General features: G+C 37.8%; 1 protein-coding gene across 1 annotated transcript in view; it reads left to right on the forward strand.

Moving 5' to 3' along the window:
- The first annotated feature begins 567 nt into the window (after window positions 1-567).
- chl1b (cell adhesion molecule L1-like b) overlaps window positions 568-19,028 on the forward strand; it is a 78,863-nt gene continuing 60,402 nt past the window's right edge. Inside the window, exon 1 of the mRNA XM_056750269.1 lies at window positions 568-795. The gene's annotated coding sequence lies outside the window, so the exon portion shown is untranslated. The remainder of the gene's footprint in view (window positions 796-19,028) is intronic.

Here is a 19,028-nt window from a genome sequence, read left to right on the forward strand (position 1 = left end):
ATTTTACCGTGACCTAAATAGAAAGTTCACCTACAAATCACAAAAGAAGATATTTGGAGAAATGTCTTCGTGATTTTGTGTTCGGATGAAGGAGTTTTTTTGGGGGGTTACAAACGTTATTCAAAATATCTTCTTTTGAGGTTCTACAGACAAAAATGAGTCTAATTAATAGTTTTAATTGACATGAGGGGGAGTGAATGATAAAACATGTTTTATTTTTGGGTGAACTGTCCCTTTAAGATTCAAAGACTCCCTGACTTTACTTAGAGGTACTGCCAATTGTGCTGCTGTCTAAGGTGCTGAAAACTCAACAGGGGGCAAATATCACAAGGAAGGATTTCTCCTCTTTTAAAAAACGTACCTTAAAAATATATATTATACTCATAAAACACACCTTAAATGACATCCATCAAACACAAAAGTGACAAAAGACAACATTAAAGTAAAAGTGGCCACACATTTTTCGCCTACCAACACGCATTTCTGAGAGCACCATAGTCCTATCAATTGGCATATTGTGACTGACTGTCATCGCGGTTGGGGGCGTGTTAACCCCGCTCACATTGTAGCGAAGTTACGGAGCCTTTTCTCGGTTGCCATGGAATTCTAAACGCCATTGATACCGTTCACGGCTCTTTCACGAAAGTCATTGGTAAGAGAAAACCGCAACTGTGAAGGCAAAGCATCATTGCGCGAATCACTGTGATGTCAGTTCACACACCCGCTGACTAACAGCTCGCGCTCTTCACCTCGAGGACGAATTCACGACTCTACCGCGACAAACTACTCAGAAAGGTAGGATATTCGTTTTATTTGGGGTTGAAATGAGTTTTATTCTCGACATTGTGTTAGAGAAGCAGATTTTAACACTTCGTTAGCCTCTTACGTGGTGAGGGAGAGTTGTAGTAAAGCATTGTGTGCTTTTGCGCAGCTGACAGGTGAAATTAAAGCCGCTTATTCCCCATTATAATGAATGGGGTCATGCTGCGAAAGGAAATCGTGCTGCTTGTCTTTTTAATAACCACAACGTGTGCTTTATACGGCTTTTAAGGTGTTTGGATAATAAAACGTGATCTAGGAACTGTGTTTGATACTGTACTGAATTTACTGGAAATTTCACTTGTTTTAGTCAGACGTGCATGATGTGGTCATCCATGCCTTTCCGAAGGGAACTAACCACAGTTTTGTTTTTTATCCGTTGTGAAATCAGAGTTAACATAAATGCTAAATTACTACAGTAATGTTTAAAACGTAAAATATGTTATCCGTGATGTTTATACACTCTTATAAATAAAGGTGCTAAAAGCTTCTTCACAGCGATGTCACAGAAGGACCATTTTTGGTTCGACAAAAAACCATTTAGTCAAAGGTTCTGTAAAGAACTATCTCTTTCTTATCTTTTTATCATCTGAAGATCTTATTTGCCAAAACCTTTTATGAGACAAAATGGTTATTTGGATGTAGAAGGTTCCTTATGAAACCATTTAGACAAAAAAGGCTCATATGGCATCGTGAAGCACCTTTATTTTTTAAGAGTGTATTGTATTGTGTCCATATTTTTTAATTGTCTTATAGATGCTTTTAAATCACAGTTCAAAGCACATAGTGTTAGTGGCATTTATTTTATAAGAGGATTTGATGGAGTTTAGTTTAATCTGTGAATGTAAAATTCATTTGAAGTTCTTTCTATTGAACTATATGTGGTGCATTCACGCAGTGACTCTTTCAGGCATTTGTATGCTGTAGTACTATAGGTATATTGTGCTCTCCTTGAAAAGCACGCCCTTGGGTAGCCCTTGACATCATTACCACCAGCATCACTCTTGGATTGTTTGACTTGCTGTCGTATTCACGTCTAAACGCAGGCAATACAGTCAAATTAGAAGCGAAGGGGTTTCAGAGCCTGGTGCCAGAGGAGAATCTTTGTTTCAGATCCATAAAGAACTTTATTTTGGGTTCTTTAAAACACATACATGTACTTGAAACCTAAATAGTGATCTGAAAAACTATTCTAAAAAAATCTTGGTCATTTTCAACCCAGGGTCGTGTCAATAAGGGACAAATTGTAAATGAATCCATGTTGCGTTGTTTCAACCCAGATTTCGGGTTTGTTTTAACCTATTGTTGGATCAAATATAAATCATTTGCTGGAGTAATTTAACCAATCGCTTGTAAAACCTTTTTGACCCAGTTTGGGAAAAAATAACCCAGCATTTATTTAGTGTAGAATGAGCTTTACAGTCAACATAAGAACCATAAACATCGATTCTCAAAGCTGGTTATCCTTTAGAGACGTAGGAGGGCTGGAGGCTATCCCATCTTGGGCCTCAGGCAGGGTACACCTTGGATAGATGACCAGTCCCTGGCACAGGGTCCTATCAAAGACACACACATTCACACACACACTAACAGACCCAGGGGCACTTTAGTGACTCCAACTGTCTTTTGGCTGTGGCGAAAACAGAGTGAACCATAAACAGCAAAAATGTATTCTTGATGTATAAAAAAAAAACAGTTTAGGCACTGGGAACTCAAGCAGACCAATGTAAACATATTGAATGGATGCCCCCTCATTGCGATATGATTATCAAGCCTTTCTTCCAATTATGAAAATCTGATTCTTTCAAAATCTGTGTCACGACAGCAAGATACATTACTCTACTTTAATGCAAACGATTAAAGTCGCATTAGAAACAGAAGGCAGCCTCCTGCGCTCTGAGACTTTCAACTGAATTTGGTCAGATGGATTAGCACCATGATTGGTTTTCCCTGGTCCACAGGAAGGAGAGTGGGGAACGCAGATAAGAAATGATGCCCCTTCACTTCACATGGGCACAGCTTTCTGCTAATGAGGGGCATAGGATTTAATATTGTAGTCATCTAAGCTTATGTACATATTGTAGATCGCTGCTTTTGTGTCAGGCGTATTTAATACCCTACTTTTAGGAACACAAAAGCTTTACTTCTTTGTTTCACATTCAATTTTCACATTGTTTGTGTGTAGATTTATATTGCTTCCAGGTTTGTTATGATCGCATTAGGCAACAGTGAACCAATGATGACAGGTGGGTAATTATAGGTGGGCTCTGAAATCTTAAACAAACAAATCTTGACTACAAATACATAATTTGAAAGCTCAAATTCTCTGCATGTTATATCTTAAATTGATTTTTTGATAGCAAACGTACATCACATTATATTACCTTTCTAATAGACTTTCTCGAAGTCTAATGGAGGAGGTGGTCAACCGCTCAAGCTGCTTACACATTTTCTACTCAGATGTGTTCTGGTAGCTCACCATGAGCAATGCATTAGCAGCGCACACATACTGATAAAATGTATATCTTGAATGCACTGTAAGTTGCTTTGGACAAAAGCATCTACAGTTGAATCTACAGTTGAATGAACTACAGTTACTGTATATACTCCCTGCAAATCATAAGTGAGATATTTTCAAAATGATGCATTTTGCCAAACGCACTTTGTATTATAGTAAATGGTAAAAATGTTCTTGACAAAATATGAGATGCCCACAACAAATCAAAGTTGAGTGAAAACACAGGTGACACTTTACAATAGGTTGCAATTGTTAAGATGAGTTAACTGCATTAGTAATCATAACTGACAATGCACATATGTACTTTTACAAAAATAATTATCTTAATGTTCATTTCAACATGTCAATTTAATTGAAATTAACTTAATGAACTGCAATGTTAGTTCATGTTACAAAATGCATTATCAAATGGGACCTTAATAAAACAATTATTATTCATTTTTATCCCATGACAAACTCTGTGGATGTTCAAAGATGTTTTCCTCCATGGCATCAGAAGCCATTTATTTGCCAAGTTCTGCCAATTGAGGCCACTGGTGCCTTGTGGGAAAACTAGGGCACATTCCTCACACCCTAAACCCACAAATAGAACACTGTAATTGGACAATGTACAGTAGCTATGGTGAAAGATATCCCCCGTCCAGCAGATGCCTACCAACCAATATTTCATATTTTGTATGCATACAGTCTACTGTTTGTGAGGCTCCGCTTTATCAGTGGTGCACTCTTCTATTTTATTTTGCCTTATCTTATTCATGATACACCTTATATCAAAACACATATCTATTCAAAGGTTAAAAAACAATTCGAGATTCACTTTATGTGAAAGATAACCTTCGAGCGCAGTGCAGGTTAACTGATTTTCACTGCGTACCCAAGTCATCGTGAGTAAAGATGAAATCACAGCATTGCCTCTCATCTCCATGTGTGATGGCACATTTACTCAGACATACAAATTCAATTGAGAAACACCTGCGCCTCAAGCTAAAAAATATGCTGCCTCGCTCTTTTCATTTTCATGCTTAATGCAGGCCGCCAAAGTTTTCTAAAGCCGACGAAGCTATATAAATAAATAAATGAGGGTGGCAGGCTTGAAAAGAACTAGACGGGTGAAATTGTGCGAGAGAATTTGAGAGGTATGCAGGGAAAGTTATTTCTAAGATGTGGCATTTCGCAATCTATGCAAACTGCACATGGTTTGGTACATTGTAAACGTTTTTGCTGTAGTTATGCAGCTAGTTGCCAGTAACTTACTGTAGATTTATATTTATTTAATTTGTTGGCAACCGTATGTTAAAAGCTAAATGAATATTAAACATTAACAAGTCTTTTTCTTTACAGAAAAATTATAAAATAGCAGCCTCATGCAAAGCATTTTGAGAACCAGAAATCGACATTTACATTTTTACATTGAGTCATTTAGCAGAAGTCTTATTCTGGGAACCAGAAATCGACATTTACATGTCTACATTTAGTCGTTTTAGCAGAAGCTTAAATGACTACAGTTAAAGATGTGATGAACTGGGGTTGTTTATTGTTTTATACTGTTGTATGAGGTGTTCATTGCTTACTCACTCTATCTGGTTCCTCACCACTTGTGTTACTTCAGAATTGTCATGCGCGAACCAGTGGGCGTGGCTTGAGAAGTAGTCATTGGTATTCTTTTTGTGGAGGAGGTGTTCAACCTTTCAATGTCGTCATAGATAGGTGCATTCCAGAACCTGGCGTTCGCTGAGCCTGGTGTCAATAACAGATATAATCTCAGTAACATGGGCGTCTTCAGTTCTGACACTTACATGATGTTTGCATGAATACGATTCCCTCTTATATAACAAAAGCTTGTGTTAAAGTTGCATTTAATTCATACCTCATTTAAAAATTATTTTTGGTTCCTATAATGCTTTGAATAAGGCTGTTATTTTATATATATATATATATATATATATATATATACATTTTTTTTTTTTTGGTTCCCAGAATGCTTTGCATGAGGCTGTTATTTGATCATTCTCTGTTTTTTTCTTATTTTGGTTCATAGAATGCTTTGCACAAGGTTGTTATTTTTTTTTTTCTAAAAGGATAAACTAGTTAATGTTTAATGTGTCTTAATCTTTGAACCAAAGGTTGCCAGTTAATTACATAAATGTAAATCTACAGTAAGTTACTGGCAAACTGATAGACTACAGACATTTTTTACAGTGTAGCCATCGGTTCTTGACCACAAATACTCAACACTGTTGCAAAGTCAGAAAGTATTTAAGTTAAACATACACAGTATTAAAGACCCTAAATTAAAGTACTGTCAAATGCCAAATTAAATGTATGCATTTAAAGAATGTTTCCCATACAACATAAACATAGCGAATTTAGATATTTAGTTGACCTGTCTCTTTAATGATTTTGACATTGCTAACGGTTGTTTACTGGTACATGAAATTACATCACAAGCTTCTGTTCTCCATTGCTCACATCAGCAGCACCTACTGTTCCGAGACCCAGTTTTTTTCATGTGCTTAAAGCCTCGATCTTTTCTTTTGATGAGATTCTCTTATGATCATTTCTATTGAATTTGTTTATGTGGAGGAGAGAGCAATACGTGTGTGGTTAGATGTGAATCCGAGGAATTCTGTCTTTTCAGTTTTGGGGGAGGGTACCGTAGTAAAGGCTAGCTGTGGTGATTAAAGTGATGGAGATTCACCGCCACACCTTATTTAACAAGCTGGGTTGTCATCAGGGTTACACGGTCACCGTCATCAGTACCAGAAGGAAAATGAATATGCTGATAGGTAATTCCGCAGGACAGATTTGAGAAAAAGGTCAGTCTTATCAGACATGTTCAGGGCACCTTTATCCGCAGTTGTGATAGAATGCCAGGGTTGTGTACAGGTTGCAAATACCCAAGGCAGAGAAAAAACACAGCTTTCTATTTCGTCTTTTATTACATATTTAATCTTTCAGTGTTTATTTTTTTAAAGTATTGAAGCAATGAATTATTAGATACTATTATTAGATACTAATTATTTGTAGTTAACACTACTTTGTCATTTTGAGATAGTCAAGTATTATTCGATACGTTTTGTTTTAGAAAAGTCATTCAATAAATTCTAAAAAGCTAAACCTGCAATCCTTAAAGGGATACCAAAAATCAATAAATATTAAATTTACGTACCCTCTTGTCATTTCAAACCTGTAGGACTTTCTTTCTTCTGCAGAACACAAAATAAAATATTTTGAAGAATTTCGTTAACTAAACAACGGTTGTACCCACTTCTCATGCATAGACACTAAATCAGTTCAAGGCACGATTGTCCGGTTATCAACATTCTTCAAAATATCTTCTTTTGTGTTCTGCAGAAGAAAGAAAGTCATATGGGTTTGAAATGACAAGCACATGGGTTAATGATGACAGAATAAAAAATTTGGGTGAACTATCCTTTTCACTTTTGCCTCTTTTCCGCAATCCCTGTTTGATACATCAAATTGCTGTTTTGTTCCCTAACAAAGAGATGTGAACATGTTTCATGTTGGCTTGAACAATTCAATACTATACACACCATGTGAATACACCTTTGGATTCCTTGACTATAACTGCTAACAGTATGATTTGTATCAGATTTGTAGACAGATTTGCCTGATATATTCCCCCCTAAATTTTGAATTAAACAAGGATATTATACTTTTAATGAAATACTTTAGCACAGTATTTCTGAAGGTCAGCAATTTTTTCAAATAAAACACCATTTGCACAGGCTTTGAGGCAAAACCACACCAGCAGCAAAATTTTACGCAGCCCACCCATCCCCCAGAGCTCTTGTGGTCATAGTTTGATTAATGGTGCTATCTCTTTCACAAATCTCTACTTCCACCAATACACACTTTAAATCTTATTCATGAGAAAGAACATATCAGTTAAACAACAGGAGATGCGACTCTGAACTTTCACGGCGTATCTTGTGTCGCATAGCATGGTGCCGCATTAAAAACCATGCAAGTCTATGTCTTGTATTATTGCCGTGAAATACGGCATGCTTTCGATATCTCCCGTATAATGTTTCCTGTGATGTAGATGTGAATACGAAGCATGCGACACTGATGGAATTTATACGAGCCATTATTCAAATCAGCTATACCAAAACTACGACGTGAACAAATTATATAAATAAAGACAAAAATAATGATAAATGGGGCTTGACCGCTTATGGAATAACAACCACTTTGTCCCTGGGGTTCTCATAAAGAGGGATGTGTTTTCGGGGTATAAGCTACCCTAGAAGAGAACGCCAGAGATGCAGTGAAGGGAAAGAAAGGATGCTGAGAAGAATGGATGAAGAAGGATAGATGTGACAGCCATGCTGGCCTAAAAGTTCATGGCAGTGAAAAGGCTCATTGTGTCCAGGGACGTGATATGAAACATGCAGGGGTCTGCTTTTGGTCTGTCTCTCGTTCTATGTAAACAAGGATGTACCAGTCACAGGACCAGCATAATACCTTTAATAAAGAAACATTGTCTTTTCTCCTTCACGAAGGCGTTATTTGACCCCCCTTGTGTCATATCATAAGAGTGCGTGTGAAAGATGTGAAGAATGTTTCCAATTTTTCCTTTAATGAAAGTGGATTGGGACTAGGCACTGTCAATATAACAATAGAAGTAGTTCAATGTCTCAAATTACGAAATAGAAGTCTTCAAAAGCAATTACGGTTTTAATGTGAAGAACATTCTGAAATATAAATCAACCTTTGTATAAAAGCCGTGGTCACCATTCACAAAGCAGTTTGGACATTATGCTATAAATAATTCTCTGGTTTCATCACATGTGAGAAGATCAAACAGGTTGTATAAAAAGCACATGAATAAGCGTGAGTAAATACAAAGAGAATATTCATTAACGTATGAACTTTTTCTTGAAGTCGGACTGTTAAAAATCAACCTAAACCAACTCAACCAATAATTTAAACAAAGTCACGTGGGCCATAAACTTGCTTTATTGTCCGGGGTCAACCTTCATGCCTGAGCTAAGGACTTGAAGTTGTCTAGCATAACGTTGTAAATCACTCGCAACGGGCATGGACTCCATATGCAAGCACAAACAACAACAAAGCCAGCAGGTGCGTGTGAATGAACCGACCGTTTCTGCTTTCTCCGATGTTACGGTCCTTAACAAGCCACTCCGTATATCTGAGCCGTGACCCATGTCTATCAGAACGACAAAGCGAAAACCTATAAATAACACTCCCGCTGGGACCCATTACATTGTAGGTGGTATAAAACGGCAGATACCACAGCTGATTAAGCCACACGGTAAAGAAACGCTAAACTTGCCCTGCTAGTATATGTGCGTGCTCGGCATGGGAAAGGATGTTTACTGGTTGAGTGAGGTAAAACACCATTAGCCGGGCATCAGTGGGCTGATGAGCATTGATTAGAGAAGCAGTATAGGGGGGGCAAAATAAATGGCAAGCGAAATTAACTTCAGCCCGTCAATCTCTCTCCACATGCGGTTAAGCCCTAATGTCACTATCCCACAGCAAACTGCTTTTATGTAATTAGATTTTAGCTTTTGTGCAAGTTTTGCACGAATCTCAACATATAGATAAAGAATTTGACTAACATAAATGAAATTTGATAGTTAAATAATAATAATTTCATGCAAGTGTAGCCATTCTCTCTTTCAGAGTTATGTTAGCGTTCACGTTGTAAATCTAGGTTGAGGAAGGATAAGACATCTTTGTGGCTTTCCTTGGCACTATACGCTTGCCTAATTGTGCCCGGGGCCAAAAGCGTCGTAATACTCAAGATCCCAATGTTCACATCCTGCAGGAACGACAACTGTTGTGAGAGAACGCTGCCAAAACTATAATTCAACGCTGCGTTCTGGGACCAAAACCTGTGCCGACCCTGGAGGACCCTTTAGCCTCATTACGCTTTCTTATGACCGTCCCTTAGAAATCTTTTAAATCTAACCCAGATTACAATTTGTTCCCTATTTTGCTGTTTATTTGGAGGTAACAGTTTTGATTAATGACATGCTGTCAGATGTATTAAAGGTTATTGGGTCACTGGGAAAAGGAAAGAAGGAAAGTAGGCTCTTGGGTTACTCCGGTAACATTGGGATGGAGAGTGTTGGTTGCTTTCATATTGTATATCCTCCGCAGGTATTACATTATTACATTATTGCGAATGTCAGGACTTCTTTGAATAGCGTGGATTTATAAACTAGCATAATAGGAAAATTAAACAATTTATCACCGTGGTTACAATATGCTGCATGGAACATTATCACGGAGTATTGCATCACCGTATTAGCTATTTACAAGACAATTTATTGTAGTGACAAAGTGCTGTAGATTATTTGGATTAAAACAGACTCAACTCATGCAAGGTGTGTTTGGTTGTCATGACGCCAATGTCAGAGGCAGCTCACTATAGATTAGAATTCAAAATATAAAAAAAATTAAATACAGGTGCCATGAAGTGCAACACAAAATGTAAAGGACAGCCAGATCTGATCTTAAAGTCTATACAAATATCTAAAATTAGATCCTTTAGGGATGCTGTTTTTTGTTTAGCTTTTGTTTATATGCCAAACTGTAGAACTTTAATGTTGGTTGAAACTTAAATGAGTTTCAAGCATGTTCGCTCCAGTTGAGAAAACTTTGAAGGTTAAAAACACTGACTTAATTATTTATTATAATTAATTTAGACAATTTGCAGCAAGCAACAGTCAAGAGAGATGAAAATCTCAAGATACTTCAGGCTACAAGCAGGAAAAAACTATCAATTAACATTTTCTCTGTATACTAGAAAACTACGGTCCTACTATACTGTAGATTTAAGAATACAGACACATGCAAAATGAAATAAATCGTTAATTAGATATTTGCATGCATGATTTGTTTATAGGGTGGTTTGTGTAAACACACCTTGCATATTTCTTTATTATTTTTAGGTTATTTTAGGAGACAAACCATGTACTATACTCATTCTTTCTAAACTGGCAAGATAAAGTACAGAATATAAATGAAAGATCGAATTGGGTTTCATTGAGTGCCCTGTTCTTTACAGAATCTTAGTCTTTGTGAAAGCTACACATTTCACAATTAACCCTAGTGAACACTGGTCCTGTACTGCAATCCTGTGATACATTCCTATTTTCTTCAAAGGTTTATCTGTTTGCTTAAAACCTGTCCCTATCAGATCTCTGCCGCCTTCCAATCATCATCTAGCTGGTTGAGTGAATGCGTCACCCTCAAAACACCAGCTCCACAGAGACCTGCTGTTGTTTGACTCACCTCAAATATGGCTGCCAAAGTGGCTTCACTTCTTTGTCAGTCATCGTACCGGATGACACAAATGAGATGTGAACAAAACAGCGTTGCACATCCTCTTCCAGCTAATGATTCCTGAGAAGAATGAGCGAGTTTGCTTTCAGCGCGGATGAAAATGTCTGTCTTTCTCTATATGCCTTCGTGTCCACATTCATAGCGAGGCTTTGTGTCGGACTAAATGCGCATGACAGCATAACAATAATCGTTAGACGTTTTGTCAACATCATTTGCATATATTGTTCGGAGTGACAAACATTAATTTGACAACTATTGATATTTAAACTGAACTACGCATTTTTAAGCCAGTTTTCTTTAAGGTTTAGAAAGCTTCCACAAATGCAAACCTGTTCCCGCATTGCTTAAGCTGTCATGTAGCGTACATCTTAAAAGATACTTAAAGGTTATCTGAACCCTTCTCATTTAGAAATGTCATAGATTCAGAACTGTCAACAAACCCAGCTGTAAATTGCACAATGCAGGTGTTTCTCCTACGATCGAAGGTCTCTTAAATGGGACCCTCATAGTGATGTGGCACCGCATGGTGGTAATTGGAGAGCGATGCTGTCCATCATACAAATGGGGTCGAAAAACAAGAAAGACCTGCCTACATTTTCACAGCCCATCAGCTATGATTGACACATCGAGCTACGCAGTGCAAGCAAAGCCTCGAGCGGTTTGTATCTGATTCATTACATCCACTAACTGAATCTTTCAAGACTGCTGTGTTTGAAGTTGTTTTCGCTACTCTTTAATGTATTATTTTCCACTGACTGCGGCTAAGCCGGTTACTATGGGCAACCTGTGTCACCTGGGACCCTTGATAGAACTACCGGAGTGTGAGGTTGCCTGTGGCGTAAATACACCGGTTTGCCATGCGTACTTTCAGAACAGAAGCAGAGGAACGTTTTTATCTGTGCAGAGTGTTTTCATTTGATGAGCACATTTTTGGGCCTATTCAACACCATTGATAAAGGCTGCATTTAAAGCGGCCCACCCTTGAACCTTTTAACACACATACAGAGATGTCATTTAGAGCTGTTATCAGGCATTACAGATCCAGCCACCATGCAGCCACCAACTGAGGGAACGGAAAGACAGACAGACAAATATTGAAAGACAGGCAAAAAGACAAAAAACAGATGGACAGAAAAACTGATAGAAAGACAAATATCTGAGACGGACGGAGAAAACGACAGACTTTAAAAAAAAAAAACAGTGACAGACAAATAAACAGTCAAACAAAAACAAGACATGTACAAACTGCAAAAAAGTCAGACAGAGACAAAAAGACAAAACGCTAGAGACTGACTTATAAAATAGAAGGAATAGAAAGATAGGTAGGCAAAAAGACACAGACAGACAGAAAGACAGACAGAAAGAAAGAAAGAAAGAAAGAAAGAAGGAAAGAAAGAAAGAAAGAAAGAAAGAAAAAAGGAAAGAAAGTCAGACATTGACAGAACAAACCGGACATCAAGGAAAAACGAGATAGAGACATCATGTTCATCTCTCGCTGCTGGTCCGTATGTAATGCCATTACCATATCACAACAACACTATAAATAATGTCACTTTTGTTGGGACGACAACAGAAACACAATTCCAATCTTATGACCCCTCCTTCACCTGCTGCATGAGAGGGTTCGGTGCCAGCTCATCCATTAAAACTCACATTCCACTAACTCATTTATGTCACCTTATAAAGGGCACTTGGGCAAACTCTTCTCCATTCAGATCCAAGTGCTCAACATTCCTCTCACTTGACATGGACATCCTTTGCCAGGCCAAAGCGCCCTTTCATTCCAATTGTGTCTTCAAACAGAAGCTACCCTGTTTTGGTCTTGTTAGTAGCGTTCTCGACCAGCCTAATTTGAAGTAGATGCACTGTTTGCATTGCAACACAAATAGCTTTTTAATATACCAACCATTTTTGAAGTGCTCACATTCATTTATTTATATTATTATTATTTTTTATTTATTTTCATTTGGAAGATGCTTTTATCCATAATAATTTACAGTCCATCTAAGGGTCCAATGTGTATTTTTCGGAGGATCTATTGACCGAAATGCAATGTAATATACATAACTATGTCATCTGAGATGTATAAAGACCTTAGATAATGAAGCATTGTGTTTTAATTACCTTAGAATGAGCTATTTCTATCTACATACATCGCGGGTGTATACACCTGCTATACCAACTGACTGCCAATCCATTTTACTTCTATAAACTTTATCATGCATTAGTTCCGATAACAAGTTTTTGAAAGTATAAAAACATACTACAAACAATTTATCAATCATGTATGTGAAATTGTATTCGAAAATAATTGATCAGTGTGTTAATAATGTAGAATAAAAACTTCTCCATAGTGTTAAATAATGCGATCAGCAATATATAGTTATTATATGGTTTATGGAAGTCAGAATGACCCTTTTAATCATGGCGGCAGTATAAATAATACAAACGGTATAGGCACTGTTGTTGGACACTGCTGTGTGATTTACTGTAGCATTAGCAGTGGAGTCACGTCACAAAATAAATTGCTGTTACGCTTTGAAGTCGGAGTGATACACAGAGCTAAACCACACCTAGCAATACATGGCTAGAAGCACCAGCATTTTATAATATACAGATCACCACCGTGACAACCATGAGGTACCGTTATCACTCAATGCATTAGCACTGTGGTCTTCATCATGTTAACCTCCACTTCAGAAATTATCACAAACACACAGATTCACCCTCAAGCATCCTTTCTGTCCTAAATCTGCAGGGAATGAGGCATCACAATGGATTTCTCTCAAATCTACTTCGGTCTTGAACAAAGTAAAATGGAGCTGGTCAAGATGTGATTTGTGTTTTTATTAAACGAACGGACGTATTTGTCCACTTGGTCTCGCTCCTGCCAATACCACGAGGGGGGATGATAACAGTTCGAAACAGCCACGTTCTACCTGTCGTTATCAAAGGAAGACAGCTGGTGTGAGGAGATACGCTGGGAATTCATAAAGGTCCCGAGCCTGGCGAGATGATTGCTCTCTCCACAGCCTGCAATGAAACCCCTCCTCCCTTCAATCCCTTTCTATGGACATGTGGGTCTGTAAAGGAAATGGAATTTGAGAATGCAGCTGGCAAGATGCTGCGTGATTTTAAGAAAACAATAATATACTTAGATAAACCAGTGAGAACAGATGGTGGGAACAAAACACCGGCACCTTTTCATTTTAGTTAAAATGGCAAGCTATATTATCAAAAAAATCAAAATTCAATACGTGAGATGTCCTCAATGCATCAGGTTATCGGTTGAACATTGAAAGAGTAAACGATTAACTAGCCTGATCAATTCTCTCGCTGAAAATGGGTGGAATACTCAATCATTTGAAGCACACTAGTCACTACAGGCATTGAACGGGTCTCACGTGGCCTAAAAACTAGATCTGGATCAATACTAAACTGAACAGTCACAGCGGGGCGAGAGATACAACGATGCACAATTTGCACGCAGCATCGCAGGAATACGTCAACAATCGGCTGTTTCTCTGCATGCTTGAAGCTGGAATTAAGACAGACAGCACAATCAGCAAACCTGCTAGCTATGAGTGGGGGATGCGATCCCTGGGCTACCACCAACTTGCAACTCTACAGCCATCATTATTATATAGTCACAATTTCACGCCGAAGGCCCAGAGACCGTAATGCATCCTTTCTGCAAACACTGCAGTTTCAACCAGCTCATTTGAGACCTACACACCTCTCAGCTCTCGGTGGTATCCAGGAATAACCACAAGAAGGATGCACGCCTATCCTAGAATCGGCCTTTGCTTCTCTTCACCATCACCCGCCAGGCATCTTATAGGAGCTTTCATTTATCTTCATTTATGGTGCGGAGAGGGTTGGTTTTGTTTACCGTTCACAATATAAGGCGTTTGGATGAGGAGGAGGGGTAGCCAACGTAGTGTCAGTGTTTAAGCTGGGGGAAGGGAGAAACGCATGGCTTTGCGTTCCCCCAGACTCCTAATTACTCTACATTCTTCCATTCTCTTATACTGACAACGGTTCAGAATTAAAGATCCAGGATGCCCACACACAGCATTAACATGGAGATGGAAAAACGCCATCTGCATTTATCATGCTGTCGTCAATGCTATTGAAACTGGAGAGAGTCAATACAACAAGACAACAATACATATTAATGAACTCAAGCGTTATTTGCACATCTCACTGATGTTGCTGTGTTGCTTCACGCACTCTTGAAGACCTCACTTAGGCTTTTACTTGTTTTATTAGACGAAAACCCAAATTCTTCCCTCCCCCATTCAGTTGAATCCCTCGAAATCAATGAGAGTTTGATTTAACACTCGGAGCTCCATGAGAAACCATAAGGGAGCCTTGTGCATCCACAGCAATGCAATTGATCCCCGACCATAGTGCACAGGTCATGTCAGATATCGAGAGGGTATTTTATGCACGCACAACCTATAAAACAAACAAAACTGTGCATGTTAGGATCTCTCACTTAACTTTGAAGTATTGGAGAACCTCTTCACTTCGATTTTAACATGGATTTCAGATAAGGGCCATTGTAGCCTTGCACACATTTCTCGGGCTGTTTCCTGCCTTGGCTTATAACAGACCTCTTGTTCTTCACATCGCTTCTTTTAGTCTGTTCTTTTAACTCAGACTAGAGGCATCCATTATGTTTAGCCCATGGCTGCTCATCGTCACTAGTCAATATATTTTTTTAATCATCAAACAGCTTTTCCATGTAGAACGAGGCATTCGCTTCCTTTGATTTGTGACCACTGGTTGTATGTGATCTTATCATGGATTCCCTCCATTGACGCCTCTGGCTTTTACCAACACAGGGACATGGCTCATTTGTCTCAGTCCTTTCTCAGCGCTGACTCTCATTTTTCATATCATTCTCCTTTAGGATATACATCTGGATGGAAAAACATATGTATACAGTATATGCGATGCCATTGGTTGAGCATATGTTTCTAAGGATTGGAATGCTTTAAATCTATGGTGTTTATATTTTTTTACTCAAATTAACATATGATACTTCATATCATACTTCATTTCTCTGCCTATTTAAGAAATCGTTCGCCCCAAAATTAAAACTCTCTCATAATTTACTCACTCTGATACAATCCAAGACATATATGGATTTCTTTTCAGTTGAACACAAATGTACAATTGCATATTAAAATGGCATGTTGTTATATGGTACTCAAAATGGTAAAGCTCCAAAAAGCACAGCCATCCATCATTAAAGTAATCCAAATGACTCCAGTGGGTTAGTAAATGTCTTTCTAATATAAAAGAGCTTTGTGAGAATATTTTTTCATTTATTTAGCAAAACTGCAATGTAAACAAGCTGATCCAAGCCATAAATTAAAATATGACAGCACGTCGATATCTTGAAATTTCATTGGTTCTCATGTTTCTTCACCATTTTGAGCATCATGTTAAAAGACAAGATAAGACATTTCAATGTAAAACTATTCATTAGCTCACAACTGAGAAAAGAAAGTCAAATAGCAAACTTTGGATGGTACGAGAATATGTAAATTATTTTATGTAACTTTAAGCTTATGTAGAAGAAAGTATTTCATCTTTTATCCAAAAATCACCCTTAACATGGAAATAGAATGGAAATGTACCACACTCGACCAAAACACCGTAACAGTCATGCAACTAAAGCCCACACTATGCTGTAGAAAAATGTCGGACGTCAAGGGAAAATCTTTCATTTCATACACCTGTCATGTGTGATGGGTGAACAGCTGGGATAGAGAGATATTAAAACCTGTGTGTGGATCCTCTAAAGAGTGAATTCCCTCCTATCTGCTAGACCTCTGTATCACTCTTTAATCTGCTTATCTAAAGGGCAGGGGGCCTACCCTGTCAACTGCAAAAGATTGACCATTATCTCATACGGATCATCTTCTCTTTTACGTTTTTGGATGAGCGAATATCTACAGTAGTCTTGAGGCATTCCAGTCAATTTGATCTTTCCCACTAACCTCATTGCTGTTCATGTGTTTTAGCAGAACACATCATGATGCAAGTCAAAGCACCCTCACACATACAGTATAAATGGATCCTTAATCGTTCATATCATCAACACTAACATTTTACATTTACATTTAGTCATTTAGCAGACGCTTTTATCCAAAGCGACTTACATAGAGTTAACAAGCCATATGTCATAGAGGAGCCATAATACATTAGGTGCCAATACAAAGTTAATGGTTTCAACTAAAGCTAGACCAGTACCTGTTGAGAGAAAGTTTTTTTTTGTCTGTCAGGTATTCACAGAAGAGTTGGGTTTTAAGTAGTTTTTTGAATGTTGTGAGAGATGTGGTTGACCAGACAGAGTCAGGAAGAAACAAATTCAAAAGTTTGCCATGTTTTATGCATGAAACAGCATGGCAGATTCGCTGAGCTGAACATTTAGAGTCTTGTCAGATAAAAGCTGTGAGCGATACATGGTGTGACATACCCCTCGCCTGAGCAAACTGTCCTGCTGTTACACAGCATTGGTTTGTATCCCAGGTCAACAGCAACCATGATTACAACCAAAAGCAGTAGGATGGGACGTCTGCCATGTCTCTCTCAAACCTCGTAAAAGCCATTAAAAAACTTCACTGTGTTGGGGCGTTTCTTTATCTGTTGTGAAAGTGGAGGATTATAGAGAATTGTGACATGTCATTTGGGAGAATGGATATATTCATCAACATGGAAATGACATCATGGGTTTGCCTTCTTCAGAGAGATGTTAAGTTGCAGAGCTTGGTGTTCTCAAAACACTGTGTTTTATAGATTCATAGGTTAATAGTTGGATAATAGATTTAATAATTTGTTGCAAAAAGCACAAAAGAAGCACTACAAAAGTGCCATGAAAGTAGACTAAAATCGACTGTTATGCTATATTCTAGCCAACTGAAGTCATATAATAGCGCTGTGTGATAAACTCAGTGAGATTTAGGTCATTATTCACTCTGAAATTGAATTATTCATGCAAATCACCATGCACCTCTCAGATCAAATATGTTGCCTGTGCCGCAGGTTTGCCTTCACCTTATTTAATTCGAGAGCTGCCGAAAGCTCTGAAGACTTACATCGCACACTTTTATGGTGCATTTTGGCAGCCTGTGGTTACAATAAACTTTACATAATATCTACTTTACATAATGATAATAAATAAAACAAAAGCACACACTTTTGGAACATCAGATGTGAGTAAACGCAGACAGCATTTTCATTTTTTGGATGAACTGTGACTTTAAAGGGATAGTTCACACAAAAATGAAACTTCTGTCATCATTAAGGCTACTAACCATTTTATACATGTATGACTTTCCTTTTTTCTGCAGAACACAAAAGAAGATATTTTTAAAAACGTTGGTAACGGAACAACAGTGGTACTCATTCACTTCAATTGACACAAAACCAATGGAAGCCAATGGGTACCACCATTGTTTGGTTACCAACATTCTTCAGAATATCTTCTTTTGTGTTCTGCAGAAATTCATACAGGTTTGAAATGACATGAGGGTGAATACATTTTGGATGGCCTGTACATTTAAAACACTGTGGTAGATTTAGCAATAATTCTTTCTAACTTTATTATCAACAGTGTTGCCACAGTTACTTTGAAAAAGTAATCTGATTACTGATTATACCTCAAAAAAGTACCTTAGTTACTGTCCGGATTACTGGATTGTAAAAGTAACTAAATTAGATTACACGTTACTTTATAAATTACATTCAGCAGCGGCAGCCAACACCACTGCTGCCTCAACATAAAAATGACAATCGGTTTGGCCAAAACTCACTTTATTGGAAGTGTATTTTTAACAGTAATGTCAACAATGTATCTCCTGACATTTTAAGTTGAACTTAAAGACTATTTCCTGAAAAAACATGTTTTTATTAAAAATAATATAAAGACTGATTTTCTTGATTTCACTTAACGTAAATACTTGTTTTTTATAAAAAGATGTAACTATAATAATAAATGTAACTATTAATTTCTTTTTAACATGTTTTATGAACATTGAACCTGTTGTTCACAGCATTAGAGCAGCAAGGAGTGGTTTTACAAAACAAGTGTAACACGCACGAAACGAGAGCGAGTCAACCGTGTTTAAGGGCAGCATTTCCTCTACAACATACTGCCCGATAGAGATGCGCGGATAAGATAAAATGTCACCCGCATCCGCTGTTTCAAATAAATTATGCACCCGCCCGCACGTATAATTTTCTCTGATATAGATATCCGCACCCGACCCGTACCCGATCGTCATTTAAATTACTCAGTAAATTTTCTAGCACTGTCTTTGTCTACAAATAATTC

Source organism: Triplophysa dalaica, chromosome 6 (genome assembly GCF_015846415.1).
Source record: "Triplophysa dalaica isolate WHDGS20190420 chromosome 6, ASM1584641v1, whole genome shotgun sequence".
Taxonomy (NCBI): domain Eukaryota; kingdom Metazoa; phylum Chordata; class Actinopteri; order Cypriniformes; family Nemacheilidae; genus Triplophysa; species Triplophysa dalaica.